Source organism: Phasianus colchicus, chromosome 10, assembly GCF_987193195.1.
Source record: "Phasianus colchicus chromosome 10, bPhaCol1.hap1.1, whole genome shotgun sequence".
NCBI lineage: Eukaryota > Metazoa > Chordata > Aves > Galliformes > Phasianidae > Phasianus > Phasianus colchicus.
Window position 1 is genome coordinate 12,887,184 of NC_143445.1, and position 18,304 is coordinate 12,905,487.

Here is an 18,304-nt window from a genome sequence, read left to right on the forward strand (position 1 = left end):
GACCAAAGTCTTGTTTTCAGAACAGAAGTGGCTGGCTCAGCTCCTAGTCTTACTCTGTTCAGTCAGAATGATTCAGGTTTGTTGTCCTGCAGCATAACAGTGCAGCTGCAGGTGGATCTGAGGAGGTAGTGCCTGGTGGTTCTGATGCTCCCAGCACAGCTGCAATTTCCAGGAGGCACCGTAACTACACAGCATGTGGTGTCCAGTTTTCCTGCACATTCACAAGTATGTCTGATATGCTATGAAAGTAATGGATTTATGGTGCATACCTCAAATATTTTAAGGGTATGTGAACACATATTTGTGTCTGGGAAATCCTGGGCAGAAATGTGGAAGTACTGATGTGAAGTCTCTGCTTTAGGAACACAGGAAATGAAGGCAAGTCTAGAGCTCTCTATGTACATGGATAATTTGGGGGAGTTGTTGTAGGATTATAATTCAGAAATATTTTGTAGGCTCAGGGAATATATCTTAACCACGTTGGAGTATCTGAGTTTGCTGTGGTAGTGTTGGTGCAAAGAATGATAAAACTGTCATGAGAATGTGGATTGTGGTTTGGATTGTGTGGAAGGTGGTACTGGGCCACAAGGAATGTCTACTGAGTTGTGGTTTGCAATTCAAGGCTTCCTGAACAAAACAAAAAATTAGCCTTCATGGTTGTATGGGAACTGCTGAGTCACGGCCTGAACCTCTGATTAATCACCTGAGGTGAGCAATTAGTCAGCCCTGGGAGCACAGGTGAAAGCAATTCACCTGTGCTGCAGGAAGGGGTGGAGCCTGGCTCCACCTCTCCTAGACCCATTTAAGAGCTGACTACCAGTGGGGAAGGATCTCTCTCTCTTTGGAAGATCCACTCCACTGGAGTTTCCTGAGTGAGCCCATGACGTGGGTAAGCATCCTATTTATTCTCTTTGTCTCGCTGTGCCTAACTCTCTTGCTTATTTCATTATTATAACATCTTAATATTATTTGATTATATAATATTCCTTTATATAATTTTCATTGATTATACAATGGTGGGAAACCCATCCACAAAAGCCTGTACCTACAGCAACCCTCATCATCCCATATAGATGAGAACAGTGTTCTAAGACTTGTAGGAAATTCTGCTAGTTGTCTGGATTCAGCATTTACTGACAGTTCTGAATAATTTCAGGAATGATTGAAAGTATGAAAAAAAAAAAAGAGGGGTGAAGAAAAAAAGGAAGTGCAGAGCTCCTCATGTTTTACTGTGCATTGCCTCCCTGCTGTGTGATTTCTCTGTTTTAGCTTCAGTACTGCTACTTGACTACCTTGATGCAAAGGTTTTTAGGGTCCACCAAACCTGCATTTGCCCATATCTAATTGGCTACACCTGACTGAAATGCATAAGAACCCTCCTAATGACTGCCTGCTGAGTCAAGCAGAAATACAGAAAAATACTTCTTTATCTAAATATTTTCTTTAAAAGAGCATGCAGCAACTGCTGAGCACTTGTACTACCCTCCCAGCTGCTGGCTCACCGTCTTGTCTCTTTTGGCACTGGGTGCCAGCAGCACCAGTGCTCAGGTCAGGCAGCATGGGCGTATCGGGGCAACCTTCTGCTGTTTTTCACAACAAAAAGAGGTGTTAACATAATAGAACCATCCTCATCAAAGGGTATTCATCATAGGTTGTTTTGTAAAAGCAAGAAGTTCTTAATTCATTGATCATTCATTACAGATCATGATACTTACAGTTGTTGCTTTTAGTATGAAATCCAGTATAATTTCTACCCCTTCTCTTTTATCATTCATGCTTTTCAAAAGGAAATTATTGAATTTTGGTTGACAGAGCTATTGAAAAAGAAAAGCAAAATGAATAAATAGAGAAAATCACTACAATGAAGAAAGATATGATGGTCCTGGGTTGAAAGAGGAAAACACATTTTTTTAATCTAGCTGTGGTGTCCCTGTTCATTGCAGGGGAATTGGACTAAATGGACCTCAAATGTCCTTTCCTACTCTAAGGATTCTATGAAATGAGGAAATGAGATTGAAAGTGGAATCAAAAGGAATGTAACATAATAGAAAAGCAATGAGAGGAAGATAATTAGAAAGCAACTAAGACCAAGTGAAAAACACTTTAATTCTGACAAAGATCTAGACGTAAGAACAAGATGATGATTATTTTACACTTTAAGTACTGTGATGCACTTCCCATACTTCCAAATACTCCAACTATTTACGCCCTCGAAAATTACACGTTATGCTATCAAAAAAGGTATTTATTAGGAATATCTGATATTTTTAAAATTGATACATCCCCTATACCTTAAATCTTTCAGTTGCAATGCATCCAGACTTGAATAAAGATAATAAAAGAGAGAGGTGAACGCACTTCAACAATCTTCTGGTTTACATTTCAGTTCTTTAGGAAAGACCTGTTCTACTTTCTTGGAAGACCAGAACTATGTGATGAATAGAACTTCCTATTCCAGAAGGAAGATGAGGTGAGATGAGCTAAATATCAGTACTCTATATATCTGGGGATACAAAACTTTATTGGCAGTTCAACATAGAGGATTAATGAAGCATATACACAGGCACTTCTACAAAACTGATATATATTCTCCTAAGTGATATATTAGCACATACATCATACCCATGTGAGCACTGGCATGATGGTTAGCGAGAAAGCACAATGGAAACAAAAGACCACTCATTGTGCCTATTTTTTAATTCATTACTTATTTGAATTAATTTTATGGCAATGTTGATAGTGGTTTTTTTTTTCATTACATCTGTGCATTACTGTGGGGAGGAAAAAAAATCCCACCCAACAATCAAAGACTGTTGTGGCCATGATTTCTTGGTAAGTGATGTGAAAGAGATATGTCTTTGAACTTGTATTTAGCTACAGAGAGTTTACACAGCTTTTAAAGGCTTCTTTCTTTTTTTAATAACACAACTTATGCTCCTCAGACTCCAACACGCACCAATTATTTGTACAAACTCTATTTCTCCTTTGAAACACGAGCTGTGTTCAGAAAAGATTTCCTGTCTCTAAAGATGGCTTGTTAAAAGCAAAAGAAATGCACTGAAATTAATTATTTGACACTTCTTTTCCTAATATCTTGCAAAGAGTAATAATATCCATATGTGCTTTAAAATATTTCTAAAAATTTTTCATGGGGTGATGTAGTTTTGTATTTTAAAAACTATGCATTTTAATAAAGCAATCGTTATCAGTAAAGAAAGGGTCTGCAATTTTCAAGGAGCATTTGGACATCTCAGCCTGTGTTTCGTTTGGAATTTCTGAAGACTTTCCATTGACGTAACATTTACTTTCGAGGTGTGTAATTGGGACTCAGCATGCTCTGTGCTGTACTCTTTGATGTTCACCAGTGCTGTTTAAAGAAATGAGTTAGAACTGGGAATCCAGTATCTGCTAGGGAAATTCTTAAACCCACAGGATGGCTGCCTGTTTTTTCCTTCTCTTTTTGTGTGTGTTTGTAGCCTTTTTCTTTAGGATTCCTGAACTGACATAATACAAGCAAGGTCCCAATTAGCTGGATAAGCAAGTCAGGTTTTCTGCTGGGATTAAAAACACTCAATAGAGTCAGGAAACCAGTTGGTTAAATTCATACTCAGAGGAACTGTGGTGTTTTTTGTTTGGAGATTTTTCTGTTGTTTTGAGAGGAGGGATTTTTTTTTTCCCCTTAACTTAAAAAAAAAAAACAAAAAACAAAAACCAAAAAACAGAAAACTGTCTGAGCTATTCATACCTCAGGGAATAACACCACATTATTTTCCTGCTTCTGGTGTATTAATTTGTCTCTTTAAATTGACATCAGCTGAGGCCACTAAGACCCTCACACCAAAAAAAACTTGTGACCCCCTGCACCGCCTTCAAGGCTCATTTTATACTTCATAGTTGGCTTATTTTTTTATTTGAGGTGTGGTACATATTTTGGAGGCTGTTTCATGTATTATGGCAACCTAATCATCTCTGTCCCTTCTGTTTCTCCCTACTAAAGTGCTAGACCCAGCTCCTTCTGGGCAATATTTTTTCCTCTGAGCTGATCTTTTATTACCATAGAAGAAAGCAATGCAGTCCAGAAGCAGTAGATGACAAACAATTCCAGACTTCTTAGCTGTTTTCATTCTGGGAGCACTTTCTTAGTTTATATTTCTGTACTCAGTTCTTTTGCTTTCTCTCATCCCAGGATTGTCTACCATATAGCTTGGACAATTCTTCTAATAGTGGGCTCTAGGGAACCATCTTTGGGCTTTATCTCACTTACTCAGCTTCTACTCAAGACTACTGTGCATCCTAAGCTTTCCCACAGGATCTACATTCTTCGTCTGCAAAACATGTGCTTTAGCTTCTGCACCAAAATCAATCACAGATCTGGGGCCCCTGAGAGGTACGTCGTCTTCCTTTTCAGGATGCTTAGAAAATGATGGGGGGGGGGGGGGGAAATGATTGCAGATGATCACCTTATCCATCTGTTTTACACACATATTCTTACAAGGGATGGAGGACCAATACAACAGAAACACACCAGTGAATGTGCCAAGAAGTCTTCCTAGGAGATTCTTCAAGAGGTGAAGTTTAAAGAGTGCTGTTTCCCAGGGTAGTCAGAAATAAAATAGGTAATGGCCATCACTAAGGCAGGGTTGTGGTTGCACTTGACTTGAAAACATAGCTTGTCTCATTAATTTTTCTATGGTAACTCACCTAATCTGATTGAGGTGATCCCTCCAGTACCATAATGTGTCATTTCAGAACAGGAAGCAAAGAGCTTACACACTTCTCCTTTGAAAGAGTGATATCCTTAAACAGATATCCTTAGAGTTATTGTATTGATGAAACAATATAGAAATAGTCAGATAAGTAGTAAGATACAAGGGAGAAAACTGCATGTTGAATAAATGGACCAAAATACAGTTCCAGGCACTCCGTTCCAGGAGGACATTCCAGGATGCACAGTGCACACAAAAGTGTCCCTGCAGGAGTATGTCTGGCAGCAAGATTGATGTTTCTTGCAACTACTAGGGCTACTACTGCAGCATCTATTCTTTCCAGATCTGTATCTTATCATTTCATTTCCATTTTAGAAGTGTTTTTGAATCAATGTATGTAGTCCTTAGTGCACTGTGTTGTGTGAGAGTTAATGTTATGTTCGTTCTGTTACACAAGCTACATTTACTATAATGTAATAGGTTATATGAGAATAAATGATCCACTGGAGTCTACTGGTGGCAGCATGCAGGAAAAGCCCCCCCACCAGATGAAATGTGATGACTGTTATGGTTAGGTCTGCAAGGGGTTTCCATCTCAAAGTTTTCTAAAAGGTTGCAACTTTTGAAAATGTTCCCACATTTGGCTGTAGATCTAGCCTTCCCAGCTGGGGATATTTTTGAAAGTCTGAATGAAAACAGTATAGCTGCTAACAGATGAAATGTAAGTAAAAAATATGCTTCTGCTTCTTTAAAAGAATGGAGTCTTTGGTATTAAAAAAAAAAAAATCACAGCTGACATGACTCTGGTATGAACACTGTTTTTGGAAAGGAAATAGTCTTCACCAAAGGGTGTGAACAGTCTCATTCCAAAGGAAATGGTTTTGATTTGTCTGAGGTTTTTAAAAGACGCTCAGGACATGATCTGAAGCCCATTGACGTCAAAGGAAAGATTCATAGTGACTTCAATGGGCTCAGAATCAAGTGTGAACGGAGCATGGGCAGCTGTTTGAAGCTGTTGCATCATCGCAATGCATTTACAATCTGATTCCTAGAATGAGCTTTGACTTGGCCTCTGGTGTTGAGATAGCAATTATAAGTCCAAAAGTAACTACAGGTGGAAAATCACCAGTGAGCTGCTCTGGGTGACTTGGGAGGCTTGAAGTTGGGCAGGGACCAAAAGGAGGGACAGTAAGCAAAGAGCAGGAAGCTAAGATTCTCCATGAAGGAGAAAGTTTTCCTGTGCTGAGTATTTCTTTTTGGAGAAGGCACAGTATCAGACAGAAAGAATCCTCACCTCATCCTATTGCAATTACTGCTTTTTCAAATTAATTATCTAATCTCTTCAGCTTTCTTTAAAATCTGCATACTATATTGACAGCAAAAATGACCGCACATAACCAGCTGTTGGAAAATATGTGCAAAGATTCTTTTAAATACATCTTCTCTAACTGATCAAGAAAGAAAAAATAAATATTTTCATTTAATTACCAATCAATTCTTGATGTCTTAAAAGCAGCAGTTAAAGTTCTGAATTAATTCCTGCTGATGTTGAAGGATAAAATTGATAAAATAATTATGTAGTACTGGACAATTTCTCATTCTGCAACCAATAATGATTTGTTAAATTATTTTGATTTCTACTACTAAAATATTTGGCTGTTGTGAGGATAAAAAAAATGTATCTGCAGATCTGAGCTATCAAAAGTCACAAAGTGTACATTTCTTATATTATTAGACTTGCTAATCTCATTGTTCAAATATATACTCCTTGCAAAGCTTACTTTTATAATTTTCTTAATCCTGCCTGCTTATTTTATTTTACTTGATACAAATGTAGAATCTCTACAAAGGACCTTGGTTCTGCACTTTTTCTAGATCATATATACATATTTTTTATATATACATATATTATTCTGCCATTGAGCAGATTTTCATGAAGTAAACACTTGGTAGGGTAAGACCCCTCAAGAGCCAAATTTTCTAAATTTTGTTTGATTTTAATAATCTCCTAACAACTGACCCGTTTTCTCTTGGGACTAATAATGTCTTACCAAAATGGTTTGGCATATTTAAAAATTTTTGCTTTTACACATTCCTTGCTAATAGTTTCCTCTAAGTGGACGCAATCTATTGATCTGTGTTGGATTGTGGGCTGAGAGTGATATCATTTGCATGTTGCATTTGTAGATATTCAGAAGGACTACATACAATGCGATACAGATATGCAAAATTTAAACAGCACCGCGTAACATACAGTTGTTCCAGATCCAATAACCAATTTAAAATTGAAAGTTAATTCATTACATTAGTCATATCATACTGCCTATGTGGTCATTTGTCACTGTTGCCATAAAGGACTAATGATTTGATAACTGAAGAGTATTTATTACAGCAGCAATTTGTATTGTTATATTATAAATAAGGGTGTGTTGGCATTTCTATAATAAATCCTATTTTCAGTGGTCTATTACTTGGTCATAAAAAATCACCTTGGGCTGAAATGGATCTATTGGATGTACAATAACAATAATACATTACAAAAATGTATGTTTAATCCAGTGAGTAATATGGCCTTGAAAACCCCTTAAATGTGCATTAAATTAATCATGGGCATTATTTACATATAGATTGGAATATGTCCTTTGGATACTGTCAGTATTTTAAAACAGAGGTCTTAGGCTCTGATGCTGGTCTTATTTGTGCTGGGCAAATCATATGTAACTTCATTGGTGTCAAGAGAGCTACTCCAGGGAAAACTGATCCCTGATGAAAAATATCTAGAATAAAATCAGCTGCTGGATACAGAATTATTCAAAATTAGCTGTGTAGGACGAGTGCAGGTAAAATGTAAGAAGCTGTCAAGCATTCTATGCACTGTCAGACTTTAAAAGACCTGTCAATGAATAAAAAGAAAAACTATAATTAGGAAATGACACTTGGCAATTTCTGTTTATCCTTGGCCAGGCTGCATCCAGATTGAAAAGCTCTCAGTGACAATGAGGATGTCAGCATCATCCCTTCCTGAGCATGCAGGAAGGAACTGGCCAACAGTGCTTCTTCCTGATGCCCTGTAGGTATGAATCCCAGAGAATTGGATGAAGAGGTGTGGGAAGGAGATGGGCCCACAGAGATGCTGAGCAACATCAACGCGGGTGGTGCACAGCATGTGCATTTTACTTACGTGCTGTGGTGCACTGGAGGCATTGTGTCTCTCTAAGGTATAATCCCTTCCAGAGTTCCTCTCAGAGTGGTACAAATCCACATCACCCTTTAATTAACACTGTGCCTAGGAGGCACAACTGAGCCTTGAGTATAGCCACAGGCTTTACATGTACCTTAACTTGCAAATTGCAGATAAAAGTAGTTAATTTAAGTATAAACTGCTTTTTTTTTTTTTTTTTTAAAGAAAGACTCTGATTTACATGTGGAAGGGAAAGTAATTATGTTTAACAGATGCTCTTAAAGAATATTTGATAATAATCATTCAGATGGAAAACAAAATTAAAAGGAAATCATGTCAGTTTAGAACTGAGGTCAAAACCTTAACCTCTGCAAGGAAATTTTATTTATTCTATTCCATTCCTTATACTACATGTATCATTGTAACATTGGAGCATCTTCCCAGCATACTATGTTAAGCAATATGAATACATTCCATCAACTGCTTGTTTCCAACAACTCAACACCCTGCAGTAGTGCAAAGCATCCTCCACAATTGTCTAACCACTGGATTTATTTTTTAATCCAGACTTCATCACATTTTTTTCTAAAGAAAAACACTAAAGAAGCAAATCTAATCCTGACATACCTCTACCCCTCCTTCCACCACCATCATGCCAGAGCACTGGGCTTCTATTTATCATGCATTACATCCTCCTACCCATTTTTCTTGACTTTTTCTACAGAGTGCAGAGAAGCAGAAGAAGGATGCTCACAAGAAGACCGATGATTAAATATCTGGCTCATAATCACAGACAGACACCAGGATGTAAGTGACATTTTTATGCTATGCCAGTGCATATCATGTGTGTCCATACCAGTGATTTGAACAGTATGGTATTTCCACAAGTCTGAAGACTGTCTGTTTAGTTGTTATTCGTTTTGTTTGTCCAACAATTTTTATTCTACATTTTCGTCTCTTTCATCTAATAGTTACTAGCAAGTTTTAGCTTAAATAGGATTGTGGCCTGAAACACAAAATGTTCTCACTCTGCTATTCAACGTTTTTCATCTTTTAAAAAACACATTTCCAAAGATGAAAATGTCTTTTTTGGAGTCCACATCAAAAGAATGTTAGAAGTCATCAAAGAAAGTGAAGAGCAGAGCATGTGCTGTTCTAAGGATGGCTTCAATTCTCTCAAAATTAGGGGCCTGATCCTGCTGTCTCTGATATCAGTGGGAAAATTTCACTGACTCCTGCAGGTGAACAATTGGGCCCTGCAGTGTTAAAACACTGGCAGATATTGCTAAGGGAAATGTGCAGGACACTTTTTTTCTGGACTTTAAAATACAAATGCACACAGCATAAGCCTAAAATTCTTCTGAATATGTTTCTTAGTTTTCTGAAGGGAGAAAAATGAATCAGTCAGACTTTACACACAGCATACCATGAGCTCCTTTCCCTTTCTGAGCATCAGTATGCATTTAGTTTCTTTGCTTTTATCACAGGAAGGTTTCAGCTGTAACGTTACTGTTACAGATGCTCAAGTTACCTGGCATTTCTGAACTTCTTTCATTTATAAACTTTTACTAAATCTATTTTTGCTGTTGTTTATAGCTTGTTTACTATAAACTATAGTATAGTTTACAATGCACAGCAAAACCAATGAAGCATGGTTTCCCATGCAGAAGTCTCCTGTAGTCTTCACCAGTTCCCTACTGAAACATCTTCCTTTCTCTGCACAACTCCTGTCTCCAAGCCCCTTCATGCCCAGTCTGGGCAAACACTGTGCATTGGAGGTGGGCAGAGCAGTGGTCAGTGTCCCCAGGCTGGTAGTCCAGACAGATGGCAATTTTGTTCTGAAGGTGGGCTAACCTTTCTCCCTGTAACAGCCTTCACAAAAGACCGGCCATGTTACCAGTCCAGACAGTCATCGGAGCAGAGGAACTGCTCCCTGCTATGCATCTCTGAGGGCAAGGGAGTGCCAGAACCAGGAATCACACTCTTCCTGCAAATATATGCAGTCCATGAGTACAGGTTGTCCTACCTTAATGGATGGGAAGCTCAAACTGAACTTGCATCTAGTGGGGTTGCAGGTCAGTGCACAGCTGCCTTGGAGCAAACATTAGCTGGAGCTGAGCCAATAGTTAATGCCTTCGAGATCACAACCAAGGAAACAGGAAAATGAGTTTCTGAAAGCAGGATTTGCTGAAGTCCATGGGCCACTAGTTTAGCAGATTTTCTATCTTGGGTCCCAGACTGGGTAAGATAGTGTACATCCATTGTGATGAGGGCCTATATAGACATTCAAAACACAAAAAAATGAAATTGAATTATTTCACTGAGGCCTTTGACTAGGGAGGCTCCATGTATTTGTAAGGGGAATTATTTAATCTTCCATCCAAAAAAGAAATGATCTCTTATGGCATGTCTGATAATTTAGAGTCTTCTTGGCTTTTTAAATTATGCTACTGTATGTAGCTGAAAATTGTTTGATAAGCATCACTAAGTGGTCTGGCTTTAAACCAAGCCTGTCATCTAGTGGAGTGCTATGCTATTCCAACTTTAATCTAGATAACTGGCACACATAAAATAAGGAAACACAAATATGACACAGCTGCAGCTAGTCTGGCGGAGCTAAAATGCTTAACAGTGTTTTATGCCTGTAATATAAGGCTGCTTACTAATGGAAGAATCCTAAAAGAGTGACAATCAGATTGCCTTTGATACAACTGGTTATAAAAATGTTGGAGATTTAGTATTTATGGTGCCTGCAGGTTACAATAAAATGCTTATGTTATGACTTTACTAGACATCAAAAATGCTGTATAACTATGGGCAAACTTTACCAATAACAGCCCAAAATGTGTGTAACAAGTTAAGTTTGCAGCAGAGAATGAGTTAATGATCAACAGTTTACAGAAAAGCTTCTGACATAACTAAGACATTATAGTGGTTTGTTGCACAATCCATGTGCCCTTTCTGAATAATGTATCTGAATGTGCCAGGAAAGCACAGTGTATGCATTAAATGTACTGCATAAGAGTCAGTGCAGTAAATTAAATAAATAGTGTATGATCCAAGTGCTTTTGTCAATAATGCATTGATTATAATGCCACATACTGTACTAAAAATCTAATAAATACAGAATGTCAGCTGGATAACTGGAGCATAAGAGTATGTTAAGTTCTGGCACTTGAGGCAAATATAAACAACCTTATTTGTGCTCTAGGAGTAAAGAATTTTCCCCTCGGGAAAAAAAAATATACACTATCACTTACCCTACATTTGAAAACAGGAAGCAGGTGCTCAGAAAAGAAATAGAGAGATCTGCTCCTTCAATTATGGATTGAAAGACTAATGTGGGGAAAAATCAACTGAGAGTAGAAGAGACAGATGAACAGAAAAGGAAACAATTAATTATTTGTTCAGCCAATGTATATACACCTGAAACTGTTCTGTAATAAGACACAGTATATACCTAATGTCTCGAGAAGTTTGCCTGCAAAGGTGTAATATGCAGTTGTGATTACAGCACTGCAGAGAAAGCTGAAATAGCTATCTGATTTACCATGGCATGTCACTGGGACGTGGCTTTGGCTCCTTGTTTGTGTTAAATGTAAGAATATTGTACATAGTTGAGGAAATGCCTGTGCACAGGTGTGCTCTCCAGGGACAGTATCAACTTGCTGTCTGTGAAATGGTTGCAGAACTTTTCTGAGATGAATGGCCCAATCTGAACACTGATCTACTGATGTAACCTCTACATCTCACACAGGCTGCCCAGAAAAACTCAGGCTCTGTGGACCCAGTGCCACCAGCAGATGAGAAGACTTTTTTCCTGACTGTACAAATCCAAATTGCATGATTTATTCAAAATATTAATAGCAGTGAACCAGCATGGATAAGACCAGGCAAAAATATCCAAGGTGGCTGCTGGCAGCAGGTTCCAGCACTGTGGCTCAGCTAGCTGACTTGCCCTTGAAAAATGTGCAACTTTATACAGAAATTCTCCCTGAAGTTTTCTTGTAGCTGTTAGGAAGTGTCACCAGATATATTCAGGGATAATATGTTTTTCTTTTTTTTCTGGCCCTTTATGAAAACTCATATATTTCCAAACTACGTCAGGATTTAGGGCTGTAACTGATAATCATTTGTGACTAATTTGATTTAGGGAAGGATGTCACACAATTAGGCTGATGATCAGCTTGCAGTTTGTGTCTGTTAACTCTCTACAAAGACGGCATTCTCATTTTTATGACTTGATCACCCAAAGAAAAGTCCAAGAAGCCGAAGGTCTGATTATTCATGAGAGCCTGATCCAGAAATGGAACCATTTGAGAAAGTGTGAAATTTTAAGCATTTGAGTAGTTCTATTGACTTCAACCTACTTTTGTGTTGTGTCAAATCAGCCTCAGACCAGAGAGAGATACCTGTGAGAATGCAACTTCAAATAATCTGCATATGCCATGCAATTGTTTCTTTTATACCTGAGTATAATCAGTTGTGCATTTGTTTGGATGTAGAAGAGCAACATTTATCCTCAATTAGAAATATATAGCAAATGTATGTTGGGTCTTTCTAAAGATCAGGCATTCTTTTTCTGTGGCTTGTGCGTTTACTCAAAAATGATGTATTCCCTACCTCTAAAATGAAAAGAAAAAAAGTAAAAAATCTGATGGTTGCATCTTTTTGAACACAGACATGAACGTATTTTATGGTTAAGCTAAGTATATGTTGTAAAACAGATCAAAAACTGATTACTTGCAAGGATGGGTAACAGTATGTGGCTGAAGTTTAGGCAAGCACGTAATTGTGTAATGAAATCACTTAAATCTATTGGGAAATGCATTTTCCTTTCACCCTTGGAAAAACTGATCTGCACGGAATTTTATACTGAGGTTTTTACTCCTGTTTCCCTAGCCCTCTCCCATACCCTCTCGCCTTTTCTGCTGGGTCTACAGCTTTTACATGTCTCTCCATGACTCTATTCCTTTTGTCTGCCTCCTCAATGGCTCCAGAGTCCTAAAGAAATGTTTAGCTTTGAAGACTGGCCTAAAAAAATGGTAATTTTCCAGACAAAGGCCAGGTGTTACTTCCGATTCATACAGTATGCATCTCTATTATCCTGCGGGTCAGCTCCCGCCGTGCCTGCTCCATGGGTGTTCCGACTGCGTAAGGCCTGTGAGATTTGCCCCGTGCGACTGAACTGCAGATGGCACTTTCATAGCTCCTATTTTAGCAGCAGTCAATTTTCTAAACTTTCCCAATATCAAGTTGCAAGGTGATTTCTGTGTCACAGCCTCACAGCTTTCTCATGCCAACCAGAGGAAGAAACATAGCATCCACAGCGAGAAAATGGGGTCGGGGATGAAAGCCCCATCCACATCAGCAGGGAGACCATCAGCACGGCTCTGGCCCGCCCAGTCCCTGCGCTGAGACCCAGACCCACAAGAGTGTTATAACTGAGGGGACAGCAGGCTCTGCCACTCCAGGGGGTAGGGACTTTGTCTCACTGTGCCTTTCCCTACTGCCTTTGGGCAGACTGGATATCAGTTCTCAAAAGAACTTCAGTAGGAGGAGAGGTGAGCCAGGCTTTGTAGAGCAGACTTCCCCAGGCACATTGCTAGCCTACAGCTCCTGCATCACAGTGCGAGCAAAGGGCCTTGCATCTGCTTGCACAGGCACCCTGTCACTTGCCAGGGTTTCCTAACTATTCATTGAGGCCTGATCATCTGTGTGCATATATCTTCCTAGCAAGGTCAGCCATTTCAAGCAAACAATGAGTTTGGGATCGCTGTTTGCTCTTAGGACAGATTATTTTTCTCTATTTCCACATCAGACTAAGATAAAAAGGGAAAAACAACCCGCCCTTTGTCAATACACTGTATCCAAACCAAACTAACACATTTAGTTTCTGCCAGGAAACAAAGTCAAGTTACAATTTCTAATTAAATCACTTCTGGAATCATCATTCTGGAATTTTGCCTCCCTCTCCTGCACCGTAACTGTATGTCTTAGATGGAACTGGCTTAAAGAAGTACAATTATCCGCAGCTATTTACATGAAGTTAAAATCCAAATTTTTTTAAAAGATTTGAATGCTGCTGGAATTCCCCGAAGTTAGAAACTGAGAAATAAGCCAGAGCTATCCTTCTGAATTCTTACTGAACCAAATTCAGTCATTCATTTTTATGTGTATGGTGATAATTAGGAATCAATCCCCCTCATCCTGTAATGATCGAAAGCTGTGTGTCAGCCTCTGTGATGGCTGGATCAGGCCCAGAATACTTACAGCTATCTTTTACTTAATCAAATGCCTTATTACACACTGGATAAACCTACAACACTATGTGATGAATTTAATGCATGAATTTAATAGTTTCATGATTCTTACATGGCATTTCAAGAACAGAATTAAAATTATACATTAGACATTCCTTAATCTTTAATTTGATGTTATATATCTTTGTTATGTGATTTAACCACATCAATGCATTGGAACATATCATGCTATCTAAAGGCTCAATATGAAAAGCAAAAAGAAATAGAGAAAAATGGTCTTAAGATTGAAACAGCAGAAATAAATAACTCATTTCATTAGAAAAGAGAAAGACTGAACACAAATTATGCTGAAAGCACCCTATATGAGCCCTTATCAGTTATGGGGAGAATCAAGACAAGGCAAAAAAGGTGAAGTAAAATGAGTAACGGTAATGAAGGCTTTGTGGTATCAGAGACTCAGTAGGCAAGGCGACTGTCAAGTTTGTGAGAGCAACTGGGGCTGGGTTCAGAGATTAAACGGAAGCTACAGGTTACAACCTCAGCAAAATCATGCTTCAAATGTAACACAGACAATGGCTTTGCGCTGCTTTGAATGCAGGTACTCACATTTTTTGCTGAAGAGGTTGAGGCAAGACAAGCAGCTGAGTCCAGGACAACAACCCACAGGTTCTCAGCTTGACACAGTACTCTGACTGTTGGGTCTTCAAGCCTGAAGTTGGATTGCATTGCAGACAAGGAAGCTAGTGTGTGCCTTCACACGAATCTGTTGAGCAGAACAGAAATGGGCAATAATCACAGTCCTGATCTCCTGTGTTTCAAGCACTGAAAGTAAGGATATCAGGCCTGTAGTTACAAGGTTTTGAACATCTAAACACTATTTCACTTTTTTTTTTTCCTGTCCAAAGTGAATTTTTATAGTTTAGCCATTCATCTAATGAAACGTGAATTTAACATGCCAATGTTGACAGACTTAACTATATCAGCAATGATGAAACTTCTATAATATTAACCTTTCAAAAAATAAAACTGCAATAATGATGTGGTTTCCATTAGACCTTTCAGATCACTTACAAATTATCTGGATCTCCTACTGTTTATTTGTTTTTACTTTAGATTATTGCCCCAAGCATTTAAATAATTATAATAAAATAATAATAGAATTAAGATTAGATAAATTAAGTGGAAATGAAACTGAATACATTTTCCATGACAGCTGGCAAGTCCCATTCTGTGACTGCTCAGAAACAAAACTGGAATTTTTATGACAGTAAACAATAAGGCGATCGTGTACAGGATGTAACCCAATGCTCAAGAGGAGCAGTGTGCAAGTGACACATCAACAAAAACAAACTTGTTTCATTTATGAACTGTTAATTACCATAACTTACATAATCATGGACATCTGTTCTCCCTTTCTCATACATGTACATATATGCAGATAATTACCACTGTCTATTGGTCAGAAGAGCAAATAGCACAGCATAGTGATAGACAGGGTATAACATACAGGTATAATATGCACGTTTTATATCTATCTATATATATTATTAGATATACTTCTCTGTCTTATTTATCCATGTATCTCCTTGAAGATTATTTTTTATTTCTTAATCTTCAATTCAAAACAATAAGTAGGGGTGCTTCTGTGGCTGGAGAGGCATTCTGCAGAATAATATAAAATTAAATGTCTCAACACGATATCTTTTGTGATGATTGTTCTGAATAATTTTTAAAGGATTTTCTTCAGCTGTACTGCAGTGGATTATCTTGAAACAGTTGCATTGTTCCAAGAGAAACAGCCATTGTTTTATTGCATTATTGAGTTAGAAGAGAAATGCAACTGATGCACAAATTACTACTCTTAGCACACTGTTGGTTTTTTGTTTGTTTTCTTTTTTTTTCCTTTTGAGACTTGACTTAAGGATGATTTTTGTCCCTATGAAACATTATCTGATTTTCCATCCTCATTTATTATATTATTGGAACTTTAAGACAAAAGACAAGAAAATTAAGTTATATTTCATGAAATTCATTAGCTTGAATTCCATGCCATTTCAGTATTTATCTTTCTGTCTAGAGACTTACAGTCACATATCTTGTATATACACATTAAGGATTTTCTAAGAATGTAGATCTATTTGAAGTAACGTTTTATATTAAAGAGAAAATTCAAATACCCACATCAATAATTAAGATTCTTTATCTTGACAAAACATTTTTTACTATGTCATTAATAAAGAGCAAAATACACCTTTAAGAAACATCCTCGAAGTCTATTGATATTTAAGTTTTTAGTAACATCATGCTGTTAACTTAAAAATGAATATGAAATTGTACACAGGAAATGAATTTAAGATTTCATCTTAACTAGCTGACAACACTGACATTATTTGCATTTCTGTTACTTGCTGCTGTCTGGCAAGTTAAAAGAAAACACAAAAAACTGCAAATCTCTGGATTGAATGACTAAACCTGCAGGTACTGAGTTACTGCTCCCACTGTTGAAAAGGAGAATTCATTAAAACAGCGTGCGTGAGTCTTTGCTTAGAGGAATTCTTGCATCTGGCAGAATTGCTGCTCCATATTCACTCATATCTAAAAAGACTATTAAGGATACAACATTGTGATTTGGATGTTTACATATTTACTGTATTTTCCTGTATTTCATCCTTTGGTCAGTGTGCTAGGATTGTCCCATCAGCTGGGAGGAGCTGGGGAGACCGAGATGAGCAAAGCTGACCTTATTGAAAGAAGAAGGAACTGCTTCCACATTGTCAAAACCGTATTGGGACAAATTGGTGTTCTTTTCATTTATCAGTGTAAGTATTGTTCTGATGTTGCCTTTCCGTGTGTTTGAATTTCCTGAATCTACAGGATCTTACCAGAGACATGTGTGGTAGATAACATGCATGCACTACTGAATTTTTTGGTAAAATAGTGCAGAGATTTCACGCAGAAGAAGGTAAAATTTTAACAGTCATACTTGGTGACTTTTTATAGCAAGCTTTCAACAATGGCTTCTCTGATTTTTTCAGCTTAAATTTTAATTTCTTGAAAAATTCAAACTTAGATTTTTGTGAAATCTAAGTTAGCTGAGAAAACTCAGCTCCAAGACTGTTATTAATGTGTGAAATGCTCCACTTTGAAAAATGCCTCTACAAGATTCAGAAAAAAATTATTTGCCAATTATAATATTTCAGTATATTCACAAAAACTTAAGAATTTCTTTAATTTTATGTACTTTCAAGTACATAAAGGAGAAAAGCTCTTATCTGGCACAAACAAACCACAGTGAGTGTTTCCCATCTATGCAAGGATATATTTAATTATTTAAATAATTTTAGCTTATCTGCAAATATTCTTTATACATATGTATACTCAACATTTCAATTTGATAATGAAGATCCAACTGAAGCTTTGTATTCCTAAAATGCTATTGATTCTACAAAACATGCATCGTGGGTCAGGTAATAGTTTGAAAATATTAAAGCTGGATTACTTTTCCCAATTGCTTTTTGAAATAACAATTTTGAACCTGTTAGCCTAGCTTCTTACAATCAGATTATAAATTCTTATACCTCCAAGTTGTTCAGCCCTCACTCTTCTCTGCATACATCAAGGAATGGAACTCTAGGATCTTCCCTTTCCAAATGCAAGCCCAATGTAAACTCCAGATCCATCTTTATACCCAGACAATGTACAGACCATAAAAACTCTATGTTTCATTGCTACTTAATCTTTCATTCTGTGATTGACATTGTCCAGTACCAGATATTACAGAGGAAAAAAACTCCCAAACCTACACTTTGTTATAAACTACTGGACTTTTCTTCCCTATTAGCCAGTTTAGCAAATTAATCTGTGTCCTGAGATCTGAAGATTTTGTTGGGCTTTTCTTTTCCTTTGTAACATGTATCTGTTTTCAATCTCTAGTGTAATAATTCAGTAATGTACTCATTTGAATCCTGTGAAACTATTTACATACTGTACTTCTGTTGTATTTCTTTAGAGAGAAGAAAACTCAAAGGACTACCACTCAGAAAGTCAAATCATCAGTCCACAGTCTCGCTGTGCCTATAGAATTAAGGGACAAATTCTCTGCTGTTATACGCTGGTCCAGGAGGAGGCTGATGACAAAAGGGAAGGAGGGAATG

At 37.5% G+C, this 18,304-nt stretch overlaps 1 long non-coding RNA gene across 1 annotated transcript; it reads left to right on the forward strand.

Annotated features, from left to right (window-relative positions):
- Positions 1-785: 785 nt before the first annotated feature.
- Positions 786-18,241, forward strand: LOC149916610 (uncharacterized). Its single transcript, XR_016469459.1, has 6 exons — positions 786-889; positions 2,387-2,470; positions 7,671-7,780; positions 8,612-8,694; positions 16,830-16,969; positions 18,160-18,241. It is a non-coding gene; the product is annotated as an uncharacterized LOC149916610 (long non-coding RNA).
- The last annotated feature ends 63 nt before the right edge of the window (positions 18,242-18,304 follow it).